This window comes from Ceratotherium simum, chromosome 9 (assembly GCF_057802395.1).
Source record: "Ceratotherium simum simum isolate JZ-2026a chromosome 9, ASM5780239v1, whole genome shotgun sequence".
Classification (NCBI taxonomy): Eukaryota; Metazoa; Chordata; class Mammalia; order Perissodactyla; family Rhinocerotidae; genus Ceratotherium; species Ceratotherium simum.
The window spans coordinates 41,562,556-41,588,548 of NC_141908.1; the positions used below are offsets into that span (position 1 = coordinate 41,562,556).

Here is a 25,993-nt window from a genome sequence, read left to right on the forward strand (position 1 = left end):
ACTAATCTTATGCGACCACCATCGTACATGTGGTCCATCATTGACTGAAACATTGTTATGTGGCACACGACTATACCATGTTTTCTCTTATCTATTCACCCACCAACAGACACTTAGGTTGTTTCCATACCTTGGCTATTGTGAATAATGTTGCAATGAACATGGGGTATATCTTCAAGGTAATTATTTTATTTCTTTTGGATACATACCCAGAAGTGAGATTGCTGGATCGTGTAGTATTCTATTTTGCATGTGTGTGTGTGAGGAAGATCAGCCCTGAGATAACATCTGTTGCCAATCCTCCTCTTTTTTGCTGAGGAAGGTTGGCCCTGGGCTAACATCTGTGCCCATCTTCCTCTACTTTATGTGGAACTCCTGCCACAGTGTGGCTTGATGAGCTGTGTGTAGGTACGCACTTGGGATCCAAACCTATGAACCGCGGGCTGCCAGAAACAGAGAACGTGAACTTAACTACACCACTACACCACTAGGCTGGCCCATAGTATTCTACTTTTAATTTCCTGAGGAACTTCCATATTGTTTTCCATAGTAGTTGCACCAATTTACATTCCCACCAACAGTGTACAAAGGTTCTCTTTTCTCCCTGTCCTCACCAGCATTTGTTATCTCTTGACTTTTTTTAATAGTAGACATCCTAATAGGTGTTAAGTGGCATCTCATTATGGGTTTGATTTGCATTTCCCTGATGATTAGTGACGTTGAGCACCTTTTCTATGTACTTGTTGACCATTTGTATGTCTTCTTTGGAAAAATGTCTATGGAGTTCCTCCAACCATTTTTAAATCGGATTGTTTGTTTTGTTCTATGGTGTGAGTTCTTTATATATTTTGTATTAACCCCGCATCAGATATATGATTTAATGAAATTTTCACCCATTCCATAGCCTGCCTCTTTATTTTGTTGATGGTTTCTTTTGCTGTGCAGAAGCTTTTTAGTTTGATGTAGTACCATTTGTTTTTGCTTTTGTTGTCTGTGCTTCTGGTGTCAAATCCAAAAAACCATTGCCAATACCAGTGTCGGGGACTTTATTCCCTTGTCTTCTCCTAGGAGTTTTAAGGTTTTAGGTCTAATGTTCAAGTCTTTAACCCATTTTGAGTTGATTTTGGGGGGTGTGGTATAAGACAGGGGTCCAGTTTCATTTGTTTGCATGTGGCTGTCCAGTTTTCCCAATATCATTTATTGAAGAGATTACCCTTTCCCCATTGTATATTCCTGCCTCCTTTCTCAAGAATTAATTAACTACATATGCTTGTTTATTTCTGGGCTCTCTATTCTATTCTATTGATCTATGTGTCTATTTTTGTGCCAATATCATACTGTTTTGTTTACTATAGCTTTGTAACATATTTGGAAACCAGGGAGGATGATGCCTCCAGCTTTGTTCCTCCTTTTCAAGATTCCTTTGGTTATTTGAAGTCTTTTGTGGCTCCATACACATTTCAGGATTGTTTGGTCTATTTCTGTGAAAAATGACATAGAAATTTTGATAAGGATTGCATTGAATCTGTAGATTGCTTTGGGTAGTACAGATATTTTAATAATGTTAATTCTTCCAATCCATGAACACAGAATATCTTTCCTTTTATCTGTATCTTCTTCATTTTCTTTCATCAATGTTTTATAGTTTTCAGTGTAAAGATCTTTTACCTCCTTAGTTACATTTATTCCTAATAAATTTTAAATTTATTTAAAATTGCTATTTTAAATGTGATCGTATTCTTACTTTCTCTTCACAATAGTTTGCTGTTAATATATAGAAACGCAACTGATTTTTGTATATTAATTTTGTATCATGCAACTTTACTGAATTCATCGATTAGTTCTAATAGGTTTTGGTGGAGTCTTTAGGATTTTTTATATATAATATCATGTCATCTACAAATAGTGACAGTTTTACTTTTTCCTTTCTGATTTGGGTACCTTTTATTTCTTTTTCTTGCCTAATTTCTCTGGCTAGAACTTCCATTGCTATGTTGAACAAAAGTGGTGAGAGTGGAAATTCTTGTCTTGTTCCTAATCTTAGAGGAAAAGATCTCAGTTTTTCACCATTGAGTATGATGTTAGCTGTGGATGTGTCATATATGGCCTTTTTATATTGAAGTAGTTCCTTCAATTTGGACAGAGTTTTTATCATGAAACGATGTTGAATTTTGTCAAATTCTTTCTCTGCATCTATTGAGATGGTCCTAGGATTTTTATCTTTCATTCTGTCAATGTGATATATCACATTGACTGATTTGCATGTGTTGAACCATCAGATGATGGAATATTACTCAGCACTAAAAAGACATATTTACCACTCCATAAAAAGACATTTAGAAACTTTAAATACACATTACTAAGTGAAAGAAGTCAATCTGAGAAGGCCACATACTGTATGATTCTAACTATGTGACATTCTGGAGAAGGCAAAACTATAGAGATGATAAAAAGATCAGTGGTTGCCTGGATTGGAGATAGTGGGCAGGAATGATTAGGCAGAACATAGAGGATTTTTAGGGAAGTGAAATACTCTGTATGATACCATAAAGATGAATACATGTCATTGCATATTTGTCTAAACAAGGAATGTACATCACAAAGAATGAGCTCTATGTAAACTATGGACTTTGGGTGATTGTAATGTGTCAATATAGGCTCATCAGTTATAACAAATGTACCTTTTGGTGAAGGATGTTAATAATAGGGGAGGCTACGCATGTGTTGAGGCAGGAGGTATGTGGGAAATGTCTGTATCTTCTGCTCAATTTTGCTGTGAATCTAAGACTGCTCTAAAAACAATGATGGTAAGAATGAAAGTAGTTTGGAGTGAGTAGATGATTCTAGCACAAGCCATGCTGTTTGGGTATCTCTACCTGCAGTAACATTTTTACCCAGATGGTATCTGGTTAAAAGTTATGTATCAAGATAAAACATCAATTAGTAGGTATTAGTGACGTAGGGAAGAGTTATAGTCAAGGGCAACAAGCTGTCAGAGGAGATAAAATCAAGGTGAGGGTTGGAAGGAATATATAGGCTGGTAGCAGCAGCTGAGTTTTAGTCTAGCTCTTCTAGCTATTGTAGATCTGGCCCCTCTCCCCATCTCTTTCAAAACAGGACTGTGGTGATTGTCCCCATCTACCAATCCATATAGATGTCTTGGAATACTAAAAATGACTCCCCTTAAAGTCCAAATTCTCAACCTGTCCTACCTAGTCCTTTATGATATGATTACTGCCGATTTTTCCATTTTCCATCTGGGTAACCCCAAGCAGGCTATGTGTCCTCCGAATATACCAAGCTCTTTCATAAATTGGATCCTTGTGCATATTGTTCCCTCACCCTTGAATGCCCCGTTCCTCCTTTTCTTCTGGGTAGATGCCCTCAAATCACAGCTCAAACATCACCTTGTGGACTAATGCTTCTTTCTGTTTCCCTTCGCGTGTCCTTCCCAGGCAGAGGAAAAAACTACCTTCTCTGTGTGCCCACAACGTCTTGTATATATCTCTATTACAGCACTTATCACATTTTATTGTTATGAAGTGTGTATTTGGCTTTCTCTTCCACTAAACTGTGAATTCCTTGGAAGCTGAGATGGTCCTATTCCAATGCCCGTTAGGCTTTCGGAGATTATCTCTGTGGGCTCCATTGCTACAGAAAGTGAAACACGACCCATTGACAGAAACATACAACAGCAACCACATTATTTAATATTGCATTCCTTAAACGATCTGATTCTGGGCAGAAAGTATTTGAAGAATAGGCCAGAGGATCTGGAAATACTCTCTCAGATGATTGTTGGCTCTCCTTAGGGTATAACATCAGAAATCACGGAGCTCTGATAGGGTTGGATATGACCAGATTCCTACCTCATATATTTTGTTTCAGATGCAAAATCCTATAGGAGAAAAATGTTTGTGCAGGTATGTATTTCTAGTATATCCTAACTGTAACCAACTGGGTATCCCCAAGTCCTTCAACTTCAGCAGTCATTTTTGTCTTTAATGTTCAAATGAAGTGGCTCAAACTCCCCCTCTTTCTTCCTCATATCTCTAAGGATTCTTGAGTGCCTGATATTTTTCCTGATTACCTCTGATTCCAATTTCTTATGTTGCGTTTTGATCTCTGATCTGAAACTAACCTTCTATATCCCTTGTCTTCTCTCCTCCACCCCTACACAATCTTCCTCTTGTTGGTATGACCTGGAGTTCTTCACTTCCCTAGTGAACCACTAGCATAGACTTTTGTGTGAATCAGGTTTTACTAAAGTTTGAAGAAAATAGCGTAGCATATTCCAAGAAACAACTTCAAAATTAATATTAGACATCACTGTCCTAAAATAACAGCATCCTTTCCCTTCCAGGGTAATTCCTCACTAGCCAGAATTCCTTAGGCCAGAGCTTGCCACCTTTTCTGGTCTCCATTTCTCCCATCAAGATACTCCAGGTACTGGCTCACAATTTTCTGATATGCTTATATTTATACAGACATATTTAACTGTCTCTATACTCACTCAACCTCCAATATGTTTTCAGTCTGCTTTTGCATCTCCAAAAACTATTGGGAAACTCTAATAAACAAAGAGTGATTATCTCTAGCCTTCAGCAACACAAAGAATCAGCAGAAACATTGAAATTCCAGAGTCTATTCTAATAGAACTAAATTCTTAGGCAGGACTCCTTCCCTACCAGTATGTAAAAGAGAAAAAAATTTCTCTCTTTTTGTACAAAGTAAGTTCCCAGAGGTCATGATTCTCTCTCTCTCACACACACACACACACACACATTACCTACTGTAGGTACTGAAATACTTGGTCAGGTTCTTTCATACATGATTTCCAAATGCTTGATGAAGTGATTCATGATCTTTATTCTAGTCATATTTAACAAACAGATAGTTTCAGACTGGAGGGAGGGTTTTCTTAGCCAGGAATCAGAGACTGAGAATTTCCTTTTCTTTCCAGGAAAGGTGTATACACCAAGCCACTCATGAGGGTATACAAGATCCATCTTCTTGTGTAGGCTTTTCAAGAGCTCACACAAAATTGAGAATATTGTGTACATTCCCAAAGGCTTAGACCCAGAGCAGCCTAGAATTGAGCAATATTATGCCTTGCTATTTTGTACTAAAATTGTGGTCTTGTTTAAGCACCAAGGTACTACAGGACAAGCCTGCTTTGTTTGGCTGCTTCTGTTGGAGAAACATGTTGAGTATTATGACTCCTTGTTCTCATTGTCATTGTCTACATAGTACAAGGAAAGTGCAATCAAAAAGAAAAACAATGTTTTTGTGAACCTCAGCATCTTAATAACAGCTGATTTGATGGGTATACTAGCAGGAATGTGGCTTGGCTAACTCAGAGCGCTAATGAAGACAAGCCTGAGGCCTCTCTCCCTTGATGAGTCCTGTATCTAACATATAAACATTAGCTATTTATTTAACACATGTGAGCCAGTGTTGTGAAGACAAACTAGGTACATATGTACTAATACAAACCTCATAATTATCAAATAGAAAAGCAAGCCAATGAGCAAACTAATGAGGGTATGGAGTGAGCATATTCTTACAGGTTGTTGCAGAATTGTCTTACCAGCTCCATAAATTAATAAGTTATACTGGAGCAGGAAGTGAGGAGAAAGTGGGGAAAATGACAACATATATTAACCCAGCTATTGTTTTACACTTATGCAGCCCTATAGAACTTAAAACTTATATCACTGTCATGTAAATCTTTTCATTTAACCCATGCTATCTCCAATTCAAAGTGGAGGAAAGTACGATTCAGAGAAGTGAGGTAACATGACTTAGTCCACATAGCTGCCAAGCAATGGAGTATGAACTCAGACAGGTGTTATGACCCTTGCCCAGATTTTCTTCCATGGGACTTTGCTGTTTCTGAAACCAGGTTTACCCTTCACATAATACAGAAAATTCTGTTGTCATCTCAACTAATGTCAGCAGTTTCCAGAAACCTCTGTGCTGAACCGTATGTGCAGCTCTTGGGTAAGCTTCTTCCCATCCTTCTTGTTTTTATCTTATATTTTTTCAGAAGTTTACAGATCATTACAGAGTGTTGGAGGATCTTGAATAGATGAAGAAAATTATGGTTTCAAAGAAAATAAATATTTGTTGATTCAGAGCTGAGTTAGAATTGCCCTAGGTAAAGTCATACTTCAAATATGAGACCGTGCTAGAAAAACAGTCATCTCCTTGGTTGTGAGACTTCCAAAGGAAGTGAAAGACACACTAGTGACAGGAGGTGCAGCCCTTATCAGAGCCCAGGTTCTCTGCCTTGTGAATAAACAGGAAAGAAATTGTCCTCTTTTGCACTTGAATCTAGGAACACTTGAAGCTCTTCTATATGTGGATGATGTGGGAGGAGAACGAATTCAGCTGTCTCCCTAAATCTCATCTTTTAAATGAAATTTTTGCAAAAGCAGTCACTTCATAGATGATGTTCCTTGAACTTTGCATATATTCAGGATGGGAAGTACCTTTCTTTTATTGCATAATTCCACTTATTTTAAATATAGTTCTATGGGGGAAAAATAGTTCTTTGAGTCCCAGAATCAACATGGCAAGAAATTTGTCTTCATTATTCTCTTCTAAGAACATTTATTTTAAGGTAAGTTAAATGTGGCAGGGTGGGGCTTCCTGTCTATTCTCTTTTAGCTTTAAGAGTAAGAGCTCACAGCATTAGGAACAGGTGGGATGGGGAGGGGGGCACTAAGGGAGAGAGAGAAGTGAGGAGAGGAAGGATTAGGGCAAAGGGGGATTTACTGACTTGACCACAAGTCACAGGAGCAAATTAAATTTGAATATCCCCTGAGAGAGGAGTTGAAAGGAAGAAGCAGGGGGGTTTTCTGGTATATGTGTGATGAAAAGACTGCTTGAGGCTAGCAGGGAAGAACTGTTCTTTTTTTTTTTTTTTTTTTTTTTTTTTTTTAAAGATTTTATTTATTTATTTTTCCCCCCAAAGCCCCAGTAGATAGTTGTGTGTCACAGCTGCACATCCTTCTAGTTGCTGTATGTGGGACGGGGCCTCAGCATGGCCGGAGAAGCAGCGTGTCGGTGCGAGCCCGGGATCCGAACCCGGGTCGCCAGCAGTGGAGCGCGCTCACTTAACCACCAAGCCACGGGGCCGGCCCCAGGGAAGAACTGTTCTTAACCATCCTATGGACTCAGAATATATTTATGGTCCGTTCCAATGAAGATGGTGATGGACTGAGCTCATGCATTATCCAAGTCTGTTCAGTGTGAGAGCAGGATTATGAATATAACGTTTGCGTTGTTTTTAATTTATTAAGCATTTATTCTCATGGAGGCATTTGAACCCAATAGAATGGTCATCCTAGTGAAATGGTAAGTACCTGGATTATGGAAGTATAGCACCTGCCATATGGTAATGTGTCAGTTTCTCTCCCTTTCCTACAAGTAAAGCCAGTGTTGGATGGCCTCAACAGAACACTAAACATGTGCTAAGGGCAATCAATAAATAGCAGGAGCTAAATTTTCAGCCAGACTCAGGTGTTTGATATGTTTTTAAAAGCATTAAATGCCAATAGGCACGCAAAAAGATGCTTAACATCACTAATTACTAGAGAAACAAATATCAAATTCACAATGAGACACTGCAGATCCCATGAACATAAAAAGATAATAAGGAATATTATGAACTACTCTATGCCCTCAAATTTGACAACTTAAATGAAATGGACAAATCCCTTGAAAGACACAATCTGCCAAAACTCACACAAGAATAAATAAACAATATGAATAGGCCTGCATCTATTAAAGAAATTGAACCAATAATTGATAGCCTTCCAAAACGGAAATCCCCAGACATAGATGGATTCATTAGTGAATTCTACCAAACATTTAATGAATAAATTATACCAATTCTGTACAATCTCTTTCAGAGGATAGAAGCAGAAAGAATACTTCCTAAATTATTCTATGAGGCCGACATTACCTTAATACCAAAATCAGGCAAAGACATTACAAGAAAACTATGGACCTATATCTCTCATGAACATATGTGCAAAAATCCTCAGAAAAAGATTAGTAAATCAAATATAAAAATGTATAAAAAGAATCATATACCACAATCAAGTAGGATTTATCCTAGGTATGTAAGACTGGCTTAACATTCAAAAATCAATTAAAAATCAATCCATCACATCAACAGGCTAAAGAAGAAAAATCATATGATCATATCAATAGATGCAGAAAAAGCATTTGACAAAATCTAACACCCTTTCATGATAAAAACTCTCAATAAACTAGGAATAAAATGGAACTTCATCAAATTGATAAAGAATGTCTACAAAAACCTACAGCAAACATGATTCTTAATGATGAGAAACTTGAGCTTTACCATTAAGATCAGGTATGAAGCAAGGGTGTCCCCTCTCACCATTCCTTTTCAACATTGTACTGGAAGTTCTTGTTAATGTAATAAGACAAGAAACTGAAATAAAAAAATGTACAGATTTGGAAGGAAGAAATAAAACTGTCTTTGTTCACAGATAACATGATTGTTTATGCAGAAAATCTGAAAGAATCAATCAAAAAACTCCTGGAACTAATAAGTTATTATAGCAAGGTTGCAGATTGCAAAGTTAATATACACAATTCAATTACTTTCCTACAACCAGCAATGAACAAGTGGAATTTGAAATTAAAAATCATTTACATGTATCATTTAAATGTATCATTTACATTAGCACCTAAAAATGAAATACTTAGGTATAAATCTAACAAAATATGTACAAGATACATGTGAGGAAAACTATAAAAATCTGATAAATGAAATAAAACAACTAAATAATGGAGAGATAGTTCATGTTCATGGATTGAAAGATTCAATGTTATCAAATTGTCAGTTCTTCCTTACTTGATCTATGGATTCAATGCAATCTCAATCAAAATCCCAACAAGTTGTTTTGTTGATTTTGACAAACTGAATCTAAAGTTTATATGGAGAGGCAAATAACCTAGAATATGCAAGGCAATATTGAAGGAAAGAACAGTGTTGGAAGACTGACAGTACCTGACTTTAAGACTTACTATAAAGCTACAGTAATCAATATAGTGTGGTATTGGCAAAAGAATGGAAAAATAGATCAATGGAACAGAATAGAGAGCCCAGAAATAGACCCATATAAGTATAGTCAATTGATCTTTGACAACGGAGCAAAGGCATCACAATGGAGCAAATGTAGTCTTTTTGACAAATGGTGCTGAAACAACTAGACATCCACTTCCAAAGGTGAATCTAAACACAGACCTTAAACCCTTCACAAAAAGTAACTCAAAATGGATCAAAGATCTAAATGTAAAATGCAAAACAATAAAATTCCTAGAAGATAACATAGGAGAAAATCTAGATGATTTAGGTATGGTGGTGACTTGTTAGATACACCACAGAAGGCATTATCCATGAAAAAAAATTGATAAGCTAGACTTCATTAAAATCAAAAACATCTGCTCTGTGAAAGACACTGTCAGGAGTATGAGAAGACAAACCACAGATTGGGAGAATATATTTGCAAATGATATATCTGATCAAGCACTGTTATCCAAAATATATGAAGAACTCTTAAAACTCAACAATAAGAAAACTAACAACTCACTTTCAAAAAGGGAAAAATACCTCAACAAAAACGTCACCACGAATGGATGAAAAAGCTGTGGTATATATACACAATGGAATACTACTCAGCCATAAGAAACAATGAAATCCAGCCATTTGTGACAACATGGATGGACATTGAGGGCATGATGCAAAGTGAAATAAGTCAGAGGGAGAAGGTCAAATACCGTATGATTTCCTTCATTAAGTAGTAGATAATAACAACAATAAACAAACACATAGGGACAGAGATTGGATTGGTGGTTACCAGAGGAAGGGGAGAGGAGGAGGGTGAAAGGGATAATTGGGTACATGTGTGTGGTGATGGGTTGTAATTAGTATTTTGGTGGTGAACATGATGTAATCTATGCAGAAATAGAAGTACAATGATGTACACCTGAAATTTTTACAATGTTATAAACCAATGTTACTGCAAAGGTTATATGTTAGTTATATGTCAATAAAACTGAAGAAAAAAAAAAAAAACAAAAAAAACAAAAAAAAAACGTCACCAAAGAAGATACACAGATGGCAAATAAGCATATGAAAACATGCTCAACATCATATATCGTTAGGAGACTGCAAATTAAAACAATGAGATACCATTACACGCTCATTAAAAAAGCCAAAATCCAAAACACTGACAACACAAAATGCTGATGAGAATGTGGAAAAACAGGAACTCTCATTCATTGCTGGTGGGAATACAAAATGGTACATTCACTTTGGAAGACAGTTTGGCAGTTTCTTACAAAACTAAACATACTTATATCATACAATCTAGCAATTGTGCTCCTTTGTATTTACCCAAAGGAGTTGAAAACTTATGTCCGCACAAATCCTACACAGGAATGTTTATAGCAGCTTTATTCATAATTGCCAAAACTTGGAAGCAATCACAATGTCCTTCAGTAGGTGAATGGATAAATAAATTGTAGTACATCCGGATTATGGAATATTATTCAGCACTAAAAAGGAAAGAGCTATCAAGCCATAAAAAGACATGGAACTTTAAATTCATATTACTAGGCAAAAGAATCCAATCTGAAAAGGCTACACATTGTATAACTCCAACTATTTGACATTCTGGAAAAGGCAAAACTATGGAGAAAGTAAAATGATCAATGGTTGCCAGGGATTAGTGCGGAAGGACGGATGAACAGGCAGAGTACAGAGAATTTTTAGGACAGTGAAACTATTCTGTTTGATACAGTAATGGTGGATACATGTCATTACACATTTGTCAAAACCCACAGAATATACAATTCCAAGAGTGAAACCTAAGGTAAACTTCGGGTGATACTGATGTGTCAATGTATGTTTATCAGTTGTAACAGATGTACCATCTAGGGAGGGATGTTAATATTGGGGGAGGCTATGCATGTGTGGGAGCAGGGGTTATATGGGACTCTCTGGGCTTTCTGCTCAATTTTACTGTGACTCTAAAACTGCTCTAAAAATAAAGTCTATTAAACACACACACACACACACACACACACAATGAGATACTACTTCATACCCATTAGCGTGGCTATTATGAAAAAACAGAAAATAACAAGTGTTAGTGAGGATGTGGAGAAATTTGAACTCTTGTACACTGTTTGTGGGAATGTAAAATGGTGCAGCCATTGTGGAAAAAGGTATGGTGGTTCCTCAAAAGATTGAACATAGAACTACCATATTATCCAGCAATTCCACCTCCAGGTTTATACCTAAAAGTATTGAAAGCAGAAACTTGAACAGATATTCATACACCAATGTTCATAGTAGTATTTATTATTCCTAATATCCCAAAGCTGCAAACAACCCAATTGTCCAATACATGTAAAATATTATTCAGCCTTAAAAAGGAAGGAAATTCTGACACATGCTACAATATGGATGAACCTTGAAGACATTGTGCTAAGTGAAATAAGCCAGTCACAAAATGACAAATATTGTATGATTCCACTTATATGAGATAACTACAGCAGTGAAATCATGCAGATAGAAAGTAGAATGGTGGGTATCAAGGCCTGGGGGGAAGGGAGAACAGGGAGTTAGTGTTTAATGGGTATAGAGTTTCAGTTGGGGAAGATGAAAAAGTTCTAGAGATAAATGGTGTTGACTGTTGCACAACAATGTGAGTGACCTTAATGTCACAGAACTGTGCACCTAAAAGTGGTTAAAATGGTGAATTTTATGTGATGTATATTTTACCACAATAAAAAAAAGAAGAAAGGAGTTAAAATAGTTATCATGGGGGAAAAATCAGAAATTTGTTGGACTTCCTTGCACTTATTGTACAGTGTGGTATTATTTTATTTTGATTTAAATATGGGTTGGTGGGGTATCAAATATTTTCTGGACTTAGAACTCCAAAGATTTAATTTGGACCTGAATAAATCACAGTTTTCTGGGTGTACACGGGAATGCTAACAGGTTGTCCAGAATCACTCGCCCTGGGTTGCATGGGAACTCATGTCCTTTTCACTTCAAGACTCAAGTAAGTGAGGGCAGTGTCTAGATATCCTTGGAGGTTTCTCACAAGCTTTGATAGTTTGAGAACAGTGCCACACCGGTGTCAGGATGCTTTGTATACTGTTTTCTCAGCTTACAGAGATCCCATCAGAGAGAATCTTTGGTGATGGAGCATACAGGGAACACATCTGGTGGGGAAAAGTTCAGGAAAACAGATTGAAGCTATGCCCAACAAAGTATTTCATACAGAAATGCGAACATTATTCTATTGACGTTATAACACACGTGTGCATTCCACTAATATTTATTGAGCTACAAGTCACCAAGAATAAAACAGTGTACAAGACGCAGTCCCAATTCTCAAAAAGTCCACAGTCCAGGAGGAGAGAGTATCCTTTGCGAAGTGTCTGTGTCTCCGTACAAAAGCAGGGGTCTCCTCTCCTAATTCCAGCATGACTAAGGGACTATTTCCTGCCTCCCAATCCATGTGGATCTTCATGGATTTTCATTTGCAACTACGGCCATTTAAAAGAAATTTATTATTTTTAACTGCAAGTGTACTTTGGATAATAGGAACAGATAATAGGAATACTGTCCCTTTCCACTGTAGTTTAGTGTCCACTGGTTTCATGGAGGGATCCCCAAATGGTCTCCCCAGGTTGGGTCTCTGACCTCCGCGGTGTGGCCAGAAGAGAGAAACAGGGGCTCAAAAAATTTTTCCCCTTTCTCCTTCCTCTTCACCTGACTGACACATACTTGTTCACCTTTAGGTCTCAGACTAGCTGCCACTTTATTCAGAAAACCTTCTCAGATCTAAACTGTGTCCAATGCCCCTTCTAGGAGCTCCCACAGCACCTCACACTTCACCTAATGCACAGAAACTTCCCTGATGATGAGACTCACCTGGGGCATCTATTAAACACTCAGGCTCCCAAAAACCTCCTCTAGAGATTCAGATTCAGTGAGTCTAGGATGGGACTTGGGAATTTATGTCTAACATGTGATTTGTATCACCAGGGAAACAATTGCACTGCATTATAATTCCTCGTCTAACACTCTCTCTCTCTCCCCCTCTATGTGTGTGTCTCTCTCTCTCTTTCTCTCTCTCTCTCTCTGAGGGCAGGGGCTGTTCTTGTTTTGTTTACTGCCCTTTTCCCAGCACGTGGAACAGTGTAGGCATTAATATGTATTTGTTGAATGAATAAAAATGGGCCCTGCCATTCAACCACTGGTTGAGAGGTGCATGTGATCCTATCACCAACACAAGAGAAGGTGGTGAAGTCAACCATTGCAACATTAGTTGGAGATCACTACAGCACAGTAAGATAGGGACATGCCTAAAACACATGGTAACTAATGATCTGAAGTTGGAGAGCAGTGTAGCAGAAATCGTCGGTTCTATAAAAGGTGCATTTGAATCCAGAAGAGAGGAATTACATGCTGGGAGCTTATTACAGTTAGCTACTTCTTTCCTGGAGCCTTACGATAGCCTTCTAACTGGATGCCTCCACACTATCTTCATTGCTGCCAGTGTTTGCTCAACAACAAATCAAATCATGTAATTTCTATATTTAAAATTAAATGATTAAATGTCACTTATTCTCTCTGAAGCCTAGGTTGTCTAACCATAAAATGGTAATTTAAAAAACCACCTCACAAAATTGTTCGGAATATTAAGAAACAACATGTGTAGCAATAAGTGGTAAACAATGCTCATCTTCATTTGGGCTCAATGCCATCTTTGTCTCCACCGCTGAGGGCAATGCTGACTTCCTGATGGTGTCTGGCATCTTCTCCCTTGTTGTAGCTGTATCTTCATCCCTCTTCCTTCACTTATTATTAAAGGAAGGTCAAGAGTCGGATGTAAGTTTGAGTATGAAGGTAAGACTCCAAGGCTCAGAAGACGGTGAGCAGCCCACTTAGGATGGGGGCAGTTGGGTCATGAGATGTAAACTGGCTCAGAAACAAGCTAAACTCATGACACACCTGTCGCTCATTTGCAGCTCCCCAGTCTGCCATGGTACACTGTTTGGGAAAGTGGTATAGTGCATCCGTCAAGGGTTTTTTGTTGTAAACAGCAGAACTCACTCTAGCTGGTTTAAGCAAAAAAGGAATTTATTAAAACTCGTTAAACTCCAGGAGGACAACACTCAGGCTTGGCGAATACAACCAGAGACCATGGCCAAGCTACTACACTGAGGATTGCTCTAGCAAAGACCCCACTGCTTCTGCTGCTGTGGGGTTACATTGCTTGTACCCTGGATTCCGGGCACTGGAAGCCAGAAACTCTTCCCATGAAGCCACCCAAACCAGATGTTTCCACCACCACCTTTACCAAAAATGGATTCTGTGTAGTACCTGCAGATTCACACTCTTCGTCAAATTGAAGTCTTAGTGCATGCATCTAATTGGCAGTACCCGCACCCTCGCTGGAAGGGAAAATGAAAAAGCAAAATCTGGCTTCTAACTTGTGGAATTGGGAATCATAATATGGAAAATTCCCAAACATAAGGACTCTGGTTGGGCATAAACACGATAGAAATCTCTTCTATAGACAATATAGCAGAAGAACCTTGGATTTGGAGTTAAAGACAAGTTTAAAACCCAGCTTAGTCACCTATGTACTATATAAGCTGAGGCAAGTAGTCTTTTCTGAGCCTCATTTTCTCATCTGGAAGATGAAAATGATACCTACTACACCACAATGCATTGTCTACTGTGCTCCGAGCCTGCATAGCTATTCTCAGCTCAACTTCAAATAAACCCTTCTGTAAAATATGTTTCCTGTTCATTCACTGGAAGGACCCCAGAAGCAACGAGCACACCCCAGGGTTCAGACTTCAGTTTCTAAATATCATTTCCCATGAAAAGTAACCAAGGACCAGGAAAGAGAGGTCAGAGGCAGGATAAAAGGTGATCCTGGGATATCTTTTGCTAGAAAATAAGGAGGTCCTAACAGACTAATGAGAACGTGACAATAAGGACATTTGAATAAAATTCCACTGGCCAAATTTTGTTTACTGGGGAGTCATAGGTTATTACTTACATCAGAAAGAATAATGAATGTAAATAATAACTTATGACTGTCCAGTGAAAATTCAAAAAGAAAGAAAGAGAGAGAGAGAAAGGAAGGAAGGAAGGGAGGGAGGGAGAAAGGAAGAGAAAAAGAAAAAAGAAAAGAAAGAAAAATTTTAATAACCTGCTTTGTCATTTTTGGATCAAGCCTTAGGTTAACGCATTACACTGAAAATTAGTAACTAATGAAAATGAATTAAACATTTGCCGTGCCTTTTTTTTTAGGAGTAACAGTCATTCATGCCCAGTTGATAAGGAAAAGCTCTTCTTTACAGAAGAATCTCAGCAAACATATGTAGAAGGAATGAGAGAACTAGAAAAATCACCTTTTTGTAAACTGCAACAGAATAATTGATTCAGGCTAGGAACATCAATGGATGTTAAAACCATTAGGTGTCAGGTTGTTGAGAAACAGGATATGTGCTTAGTTTCAAAGCATTATATAACCACAGTTTACTTGCTAGTGACATAGGAATACATTGCATCTTTACACTAGAGAGGGCTGGAGGTCACCACCTCAACCCAGTCATCAAAACTTGCATGGGAGGCAGCCTGACATTAAGAGCCTCCTGATGATACAATATGAAGGACACAGTATCAAATGTGAACTATTTTTACCAAAAAGGTTTTATCTGAATCTATTCAAGCCTTTGAACCAAATTCCTGTACAGAAAATGCAGTGGAGAGACAAACAAATTAAATGACATAAAGAGAAAATAATCAGGCAATTCCAGAACATGAGGCATGTTACAAAAAGTCAATATCATGAAAAGAAATGTTTGGGGAAAGTTACAGATGAAAAGAGATTATAAAGATAAAACCAAATGCAATGAGCTGTCTTGATTCGATCTTGATTTGGAAAAAAAAAATCTATAAAAAACATTTTGGAGACACATGGAAAATTTAGAAAATGGACTAGATATTAGGTATATTAAGGAATTATTTTTAATTATTGTTATAATGGTATCGTGGATATGTAGAAAATATCCTTATTCTTAGGAAATATATGCTGAAATATTTAGAGAAGAAGTGTCACAAGGTATAAAAATTACTTTACTTTTAAATGGTGTGCAAATAAATGAAGCAAATATGACAAAGCTTTAATCACTGAATCCAGTGATGGGTATACAGTGTTCGTTGTATCATTATTTTAACTGTATGTTGAAATTTTTTAAATTAAAATGTTGGCAACAAAAGGAAACTGAGTTCTAATTCTGGATCCAATATGGATCCAGAACCAAGGGGTGCGTGCCATCCTGGACCTCAATTTCCTCATCTGTAAAGCAAGAGAATTGGACTTGAGTGCATCTTTGGTCCCTTCTAGTGTTCACATTCCATAAGTCGAGAGAAGTTGGCTTCCTTTATGACAGATTGTATTTCCAATAACAGTTTTCTACTTTGAAATCTGTCACTCTAAGATCATGGGGTGATTCATCCATCTGGATAACTAAATGAAGGACCACTCTTTCCCTCACAACTCCTCAGATGTCTCAGCCAAAATAGAAGTCAAAGAGGAGGCCTCCCAAGACAGAGAACTGTACTATGGTCATAACCAATTCTACTTTCCAACATAGGTATTTCCCAAGGAGCTTAAGAGGTTGTTTCAAAACCCAGTTCATTCTGTCTAATTTTTTCCCTCATTGTTTTTAAAATAGTTTTAGATGATCCAAAAAGTCACCAAGAGGTACTGAGCGTTCCCATATACTTCACATCTGATTTCTCCTATCATAAATAAGGTACATTTGTTAACAATAAATGAACCAATATTGACACATTGTTATTATTATTATTATTAAAGTTCATACTTTACTCAGATTTTCTTAGTTTTTACCTAATATATTTTTCTGTTCCAGGATCTCATCCAGGATACCACATTACATTTTGTCATCATGTCTCCATAGGCTTTTCTTGACTCGGACAGTTTTTCAGACTTCCCTTGTATTTTGATGACTCGGACAGTTTTGAGGAGTACTTGTCGGGTATTTTGTAGATAACTCTCAAATGGGGTCTGTGTAATGTTTTTCTCATGATTTGACTGAGATTATGGATTTTGGAGAGGAAGAGCACAGAGGGAAAGTGCCACTCTCATAATATCATATCAAGTATACATACTATCAAAATAACTTTTATAGTTACTTTTCCCCTGGGTATATTTCAAAATGGTTACATTTACCCTCCCCCTCCCCAAAACACAAAAGGATTTTTCTCCAGTCATCATGGGCAGAACCTAGTGGGTTCCTGGAGGTAAAACCCATGAAAGTGTGGCTCCCCTCACCCCCTAAAACTGGGCCTCCAGGAGTTTTTAAGTCTAACTGGTCCACATTCAGCTGTCAGCAATTCCAGAAAGTTACCATTAAGTGTTCCTATCAGTGTGTGGCTCCAACACGGCTTCTGCTCCAGGTAAGCAGATTAGGGCTGTGTCTTTCTGGATACACCTGTCTCTACAAATTTTGGGGTGGCTTTTTGCCTTGCAACCTTAGTTCTCTGATGGGTTCAAGAAAAGTCATTGATTTTCAGTTTATCCAGCTTTTTCTTGTTGTAAGGCTAGGAGTGATTCCTTGCAAGCTCTTTAAACGTCGAAGCTGAACAGTTCACTCTGTTTTAATGCAAGTTTATGCAGCATTGCTTTTAAAGGAAATAAAATTTGTGGTCTAAAACCCTTGCTTTAATAGGCAGGTAACCTTTGAATTGAGTTATCAGCTAAGCTGGTTTCACTGTATGAAATTTAGAGTGCCTTGGAAACCAGCTTTCAACAAAAATGTGTTTCTCTCTTGACTAATTTGACCTCATTCTGTTTAGAGGTACATGGTAAAGGGATAAAAGCATCAGATTTTGAGCACAAAGATATAGATTTTGGGGCTCTAGAGTAAAAATTTACTAGACAATCTCTATTTCTCTGAGACTCAGTTTCCTTCTTTGTAAAATTTCTTGGCTACAGGGACTTTGTCTAATTTATCTTTGTATCTTAAGTGTCTAGCAGAAAACCAGGCCCAGAGGAGGCTCACTGAAAATTGAATTGAAATGCCTGCCCAATCAATCTCGTAGTGTTGTTACAAGGATTAAGCAAAATAATGTACATGAAAGCTCTTACCAAACTTCAAAGAGCCTTACAAATGCTACTCCTTTATTTATTTATCACTCCTCAATCTTGAGTGCCTGTCTACATGTAAGCCTGTTTGTGGAAAGGTTTTTTGTTTGTTTTTTTGTGTGTGTGAGGAAGATCAGCCCTATGCTAACATCTGCCAATCCTCCTCCATTTTTGCTGAGGAAGACTGGCCCTGGGCTAACGCCCGTGCCCATCTTCCTCCACTTTATATGGGGCGCCACCACAGCACGGCTTGATAAGCTGTGCGTCAGTGCACACCGGGGATCCGAACCGTTGAACCCCGGGCCACCGCAGAGGAGAGCACGCACCTAACTGCTTGCATCACCGGGCTGGCCCCATGGAGCGTTTTTTTGTAATTTTTTTTTGTTTTTGACGTTGTGTAGATAAGGAGGAAGGCACTATAAAGAGTTAATTTTTCTTCAAATTGTGGGTTGATTTCTGTTATAACAACAATATACATTCCTCAACTTGTTCAATTTAAAAATCTGGCAAGTGTTTTGATACTTGACAGCTCTGCTGTCAAGTAATTCTGTTCTACAATTAATCACGCCATAGCCATTTCTTCCATTACTGCCACAATATAATGGCATCACTGTATATGCATACATAGTACACTCGTATACTGTTTAAAAGGAGGCAGAGAAAATGAACTTGAAAAATTTACTACGCTGTAGATCGCAATTATATTGCCAAGATTTATTATTAAACTCATTCTATTTTAATGCTATTACTGCTCCAATCTGAGCTTAGATAAAACCATTCAGACACTGCAGTTTTCTATTTCCTTGCTTGGGAAATTGAGATTCTGCTTTCTTTGAGATGGTTTGTGTGTCAGGGAGGTGGTGCACTGTACAAACGGCTGGGATCTTTAATGATTGAATGTCAGCTCCTGGGTTTTGATTGCTGTTTTGTCTGGATCAGTGCTAGACACAACGACAGCATCTACTCCCTCGCCTCCCCCACTGTAGTGACTTCCTGAGGCAAATGAGTTTGCCACAAATCAAGATGCTTGCAACAAACATCTCTATGAACCTGTTTCATCTCTCCTTGGCAACTCGCCACTTTGCCTCACTCTTAGCATTGAAACCCTTACATTTGCCAAATGTCTTGGCTTCTTTAGTAGATTAACCATTTCATGGGAATTCTAGCGCTCTATCAGAATCATGTGTTTCTCATAGAGACATCTTACTTTTTAAGCTATCTCAGGCAGTTTTGAACAAATCCATCACCACAGTTTTTCATTAGGATCATTTCCTGTTTACATGTCTAATTTGTCAAGAAATCAGATAAGAAATTATATAAAAGGCAATCCAGAAAGTACAGCTATGTTGGTCAAAAATTCATGTAAAAATAGATTTAATCTTTTACCTTCAGAGGTAATTGCAGCTACTCATACTGATGACATTTTTTGACTTTCAAACTTTCATCTTCATGAACTTTCGTGTGGAACTGTCATGGTCGATACTTTTATGCAACTGCATAAACCTCTGTGACAAGAATGCTGTGAACTGCTATTGAATTGCTCAAGAAAAATGTGATACAAACACAATCACAACTTCATTTTAAGGGTTAAAAAAACCTCATCAACTGAAAAGTGCACTTTAAATACATGCTGATAAACACTGCAATAAGGTACCACAGTCACTTAGGGAAGCAAGTGAATGTAATTATTGAGTAAGCGTAGTCCAAACCACATTGACGAGTGGGTCAGGAAGGAGGGGGTGGCAGTGCCTAAGATTGCATATGCACTGTCAGGATTTTCAAGCTCCTAATTTTATTTTTTTCCCACTGAGTCTGATCTTAAATCTGTTTTGAGCTTTCTTTTTTTAATTAAAACAGATTATTTCTTAATCTAGAAATGCCAGAAATATGTGACATAATTTCATACTTAGAGATTGCCAGCCTGCCTTTGTTAAGAGAAAATGAGCTCAGTTTCATGCAGAAACCTGGCCTGGTCAGAGAGGCTGTATGACATGGTAGACTCACGAGATAATAATAATTCTGGGTAAGGTTATTCTTGCTACGGTCCCTGGTCCTGATGTCTAGTCTCTTCATACCTGTATGCACAACTGCTCATAAACCAATGTTTCTCTAGCTCCACTACTGAAGAAGAAGAAAAAATGAAATTACTCCTATTTTCAGTTTTGTTTTCCAATAGTGAAGATTAACTTTCATTGTTGTGCCCTCTCATTCAGCCCCTCCTGTCACCAACAGCACTTAGTTGAGTGATAACCATACTTTGTAGTCATGGAAAAGAGCAAATTGAAAAGGATCTCTCAAGAGTCAAGTTTACACACATAGCATCATCAGTGCTGATGTTTGTCTACTTAAGGTAAGTAGCAATTTATTAAAATACTGCACTGATTCAGCAATGGAGTCAAAGTCCTTGCATATACCTTCCTAGCTACTCTTTCATCAAGAAAGTGATGAAAGGTGGCTTTAGAAACTTAAATCAATGCTGAAGAAATGATTGGACCCAAAGTAGGTTATACTTAACGTTATCCTAGTCACATAACTTCTCTGAGTCTGAATTTTCTCATCTGTAAAACGAGAAGCCTAATATCTACCCTCTCTGATAATATTAGCTGTCACTTTTTGAGCTTCTGCCTTGTGCTGGACACAATGAGACAGTCGACATTTATCATCTCCACAATCCACTCCATTCTGTAAGCTAATGCTATCTCCATTTTGCATATGAGAAAACTCAGGTGGAAGTTTAATAAATTTCCCCAACGTACAAAGTTAGACAGTAGAAGGACTGGGATTTGAAACAAGGTCTATCTGATGCCAAACCATCATGCTATCCTATGGGATTATTAAAATTTGAGGACATATTGAAGGAAAATTAATATGGCATGTATAAAGTGTCAGAAACATTCTATAAGGCAGTGTTTCTGAGATTTCAGTCTTTTCCCCTCCACCTTTCATGACTTTTGCTAGATCTACTTGCTACATATGTATTACGTATCTAATATTTTCCTTAAATTCACTCGCTTTTGTACTTGAAATTTTTCTAATTTGTTTTCTCTTCTTTTTTTTTTTTTTGAGGAAGATTGGCCCTGAGCTAACATCTGTTGCCAATCTTCCTCTTTTTTTTTTTTTTTTTCTTTTTTCTCCCCAAAGCCCCAGTACGTAGTTGCATATCCTAGTTGTAGGTCCTTCTGGTTCTTCTATATGGGATGCCACTTCAGCACGGTTTGATGAGCAGTGAGTAGATGGGCGCCCAGGATCTGAACTGGCAAACCCTGGGCCTGAAGCAGAACGTGCAAACTTAACCGCTGCACCACCACCGGGCCGGCCACCAATTTTTTTTTATTTTGAAAGGAAATGTTACGACCTGGAAACAAAAAACCCAGCATTAGTGCCATAAATAAAAATAAATTGTAGGAGCCGGCCCAGTGGCTTAGTGGTTAAGTTTGTGCATTCCGCTTCGGCGGCCCAGGGTGTGCTGGTTCCGATCCTGGACACCCACCTAGTCACCACTCATCAAGCCATGCTGAGGCGGGGTCTCACACAGAAGAGCTACAACTCTGCAACTATGATATACAACTATGCACTGGGGCTTTGGGGAGAAAAGAAAAGAAAAAGAGGAAGATTGGCAGCAGATGTTAGCACAGGGCCAATCTTTCTAAAAAAAAAAAATTGTAAAAATAAATAGAATAAGACAAAAACAATATTATTAAAATTTAACTAAATGCCATTGCCTGCCTGCTGAAGGTTCTAAGCCTCAGTAAGGTCTGCTTTTTTTGTTGTTAAAAAGGGATATCTGGGGGCCTGCCCGTGGCATAATGGTTAAGTTCGCGTGCTCTGCTTCAGCGGCCTGAGGTTCACAGGTTCAGATCCTGGGTGCAGATGTAGGCACCACTCGTCAAGCCATGCTGTGGGGGCGTCCCATATACAGAATAGAGGAAGATCAGCACAGATCTTAGCTCAGGGCTAATCTCCCTCAGCAAAAAGAGAAAGATTGGCAAGGGATGTTAGCTCAGGGCTGATCTTCCTCACCAAAAACAAACAAAAAAAAAAGGGATATCAGCAAGGGTTAGAAAACTGTTAAAAAAACACTGATATAAATCTGACTTTATCCTAATATAATCAGAATTTAAAGAAGTTAAAAGGAATGCATTTCTCAATATGGGTTCAGTGTTGTATATGCCACGATCCTGTACCACCTAAATCATCTTGGGTGTTGGCAGAGGAAAGTGTCTCATATTGAGAAACATTGCTGTAAACAAAGCAGGGAGAAAAGCATCCCTCATGCTATCCTCTAGCGTGGATAGTGCCAAATGTCATGCATTGGCTTCTGTGGTGTTTTTGCTAAAGTAGATCCCTCTTTGGCTGTCTCAGAGATTTCTGTGAGTGATCTGATAATCCTTAATAGATCCCTTTCTGCTTAAACCAGCTCTCATGGATTCTGTTATTTGCAAGAAAGAATCTTGCAGACATAAGTAAGTAGAATAGAATATCCCATGTATTTATAGAGAGCTTTATCTTCTTCCTCTTACTCTAGAATGCCAAAAAAGCATACTAATCTATGAGACTAAAATTTTATTTCCTCTATTGGATGGGATGGGGATGACTCATGAAATCATTTAATAATTTTTCACAGGACCACTTGTGAACAGCAGACCTTTAACCATTTGTGGAGCAGCAAGTTGATGGAATAAAATGGGGGAGGGGAGAAAGATATGTAAAAAAATATTTCTTTAGGTGGCCCTAATTCAAATCATGAATAGTGGGAGAAAGGTAAATTTCTATGTCTAAAATAATGTGTCTAACTATTAAGTGTTCCTTGATAGATTTATAAGGAAAAAAATAAGATTACAACTATACCATGTGTAGGACTATGTGAGAAGGGACAATAATGTGAAAATGAAGTAGCTAAATTCATACACTAATGTATGTGAGTGGACTTTCACATTAATATCTTTCAGATGAGTGTAAGTCAGATAGACTGAGGGATCTTCTACCTCTCTTATATATAGTGTCTTTTAGGGACAGAAACTTAAAGAAAGGAGAAAAGATCTTTTCTCTGACACATACCAGTGAGATACAGGCCCATATTCTTCCAAATCATTAAAATTTTAAAGGAATTAACAAATCTAAATTATCTCTTTTTTGTTCGATTAAGACTTGTATTTCCTTCTGAATTTTCTTTTTTAAGCAATAATCCTTTTGGAAAACTTCTGCAAAATGGAATCTCTATGGTTAAAAAGTCATAAGCCATCTCCTTCAAGTGTATAGCTCAACTTCTACAAGCTAAAAGATCAACATTCAGAGAGAAGATTGGAACCAACAATTCTCATCTGCTTCTTCCTTCCTAAAGCTCTTCCCAACAAACCAATATTCTGATACCTAGGTATACTGAAGTATTAATCTAATGCCATATCTGCTACAAACGGATTTGGAGATTCCTTGCTCCAACAGACTTTTCTTCTAGGACATAGTTATTTCTTGGTTAGTAAATATCTACTTTTTAGAGTACTTTGTATTCTTTGGCTCATTTTATTCTCACAGTCACGCTGGGAGGCCTAATAAGTATCTTACTTCCCTATTTCACAGATGAGCAACTTAGGATGACTGGCCCAGTTTCACAGAGCAAACTGGTGATTGGACCAAGTCTAAGTGCAGTTGTAGCTCTAGGTCCATTCTCTTTCTACCACATCACACTGGGTGGTCTAGAAATACAAAAAACAAGTTTCTTCTTTTTTGTTATTTGGGCTGTTTTTCTCCTGTCAAGGCTTTTTAAAAGACTGTTTCTCTGTCCCGAGACTAAAGAAGTAGCAGTCACAGTCCTGAGGCCAGTATAGACATTGTAAATGTCTTCTCGATAGCTCTAGCCTGTGGGGCAGGAAAATGATATCCTCTTAGTACTTTGACCAGTGAGAAAACTTTTATTTTGATGAATTTAAATAGCTTAGGATTCTTAGCATGCTGAAGGAGCCAACTCAATATTTCGATTGACTAGCTATTCCTCTCTGGAAAATCCAGTCATTAGTAAAGAGCAGACTGGAGACCTGAAAGAGTTAATATTGCTTCCAAAGGTGAATTTATAACCTAGAAGTAATTCGCGCAGCAAGAGAAAATGTCTCACTTCGAAGATGGAAATGCCGAGCCATGCATACAAATGTGATTGCTAACTCGTGTGTGACTCAAAATCAGCAACCATGGATTCCAGGGGCTAAAAAGGACCTCAAGAAGCCATCTGGTCCGCTCTTACTTTCTCATACTTGAAGTCTTCTCTTCAGTTTAAAAATGTGGCACCTGAAGCTTAGAGATGTAAGTGACCTGATAGCAAAATGCTAGGGTCAGAGAAAAGATGTCTAGAACCCAGGTCTTCAGTTCCCCAGTTGTAATACATTTCTTTGCTATGCACTCCGTCTCTTTGTCAGCCTAATTTGTTTCAAGAATGAGGGAATGGACAATATATCAGATGGGTTAAATGGTCAAGTAAGAAAAGACCTCAGGGATCCATTACATTTAGCCATGCAGTTTTCCCTAGTGACCTTCGAAAACACAGTTTTAGTGATAGGGTAGAGAACAGAAATCAGAATAGATAATTAAAGACAATTTTTTAAAAACATTGCCTCTGAAGATAAAGGAAGAGAGAGGGCAGCAGTTGGAGGAGGATATGGAGTCCAGGGAGGTTTCTATGAGAATTTTTTTTTAAGAGGATGAAAGAGGGAAGGTTTCCTTTAAGATTGAAGAGCCTACAGTATTTTTAAATGCTACTGGAAGGAATCCAGTAAAGAGGAAAATTTAAAGATTGGAAATACATGTGAGACAGAATAAACTAAGAGTTCCTGAGAAAGTGGCCACGTGTAAGGTCCAGAGAACACAAGGAAGTACAGAGGGAGGGATGCCTCCTGCATTGTAATAAGAGGGAAGAAAGGGGTTGCAAAAACCTCACAGATGGGACAATAGATCTGGTAGATGGTAAATTCAGCAACTCATTGTCTAAAGTCTTCTACTGTTCCTTTGACACAGGAGACAATGTCATATGCTGAGAGTAGGGAGGCACGTGTTGTTGGGGAGTGGTCAAAGGTTTGAAAGGAGTAGAAAAGCTTTGAGGTGGTTGTTGAAGAGAGTAGTAATGTGTCATCAGGCTGCGTGGGAGCCCAGTTTAAGTCAGAGACCATGAATATATAGTGACATCTGTACCCTCAATTGCCTGGGCATACACATGAGGAGAATGTATGGTAGAGTTCCTCAAATTGCTTTTTTTTTTTTTTAAAGGTGAGTGGGATGGAGGGACAAGGTGTAGGAAATTATAGTACATATAAATGTGTTTTTAAATAGAACATGGAATCTGAGCTGTAGAGAGAGGGAAGTAAAGACAAGAGGAGTTTGATAGATTAAGAGAGAGTATAGTTATCAACGCTTGGGAAGTCCTGATGAGGTGAGAGAATACTTGCAGAGGGGGTCCTTTACCAAGCAAGTTGGAAGTTTAGGAAGTTGTTGTCAGAAAGGAGAATGTTCAAATCAGTAATTTCAGAGGTGGAGCAGCAGTGATGACAAGTTTCAAAGTGTGACTTAGGAAGAAGTGGCTGGAACGGAATGGAGGAGACAGGCATTGTAGACGAGGAGTTCAAAGGATTCAGAAACAAGGAGGTTGAGTGGGTTGCCTATATGAAAGGAGTCTTTGGGGAGAGGAAAACTGAACTGTGGGTGTTCAGTGAGTAAGGATATAGGAGAATGACAGAATGAAGGGTGTGGGAAAG

The 25,993-nt window shown here is 38.0% G+C and overlaps 1 long non-coding RNA gene across 1 annotated transcript in view; it reads left to right on the forward strand.

The window, feature by feature from the left end:
• Positions 1–24,978, forward strand: part of LOC147916278 (uncharacterized) — a 74,467-nt gene extending 49,489 nt beyond the window's left edge. Inside the window, exons 2-3 of the long non-coding RNA XR_015553207.1 lie at positions 20,471–20,607; positions 23,437–24,978. This is a non-coding gene — a long non-coding RNA (uncharacterized LOC147916278). The remainder of the gene's footprint in view (positions 1–20,470; positions 20,608–23,436) is intronic.
• The last annotated feature ends 1,015 nt before the right edge of the window (positions 24,979–25,993 follow it).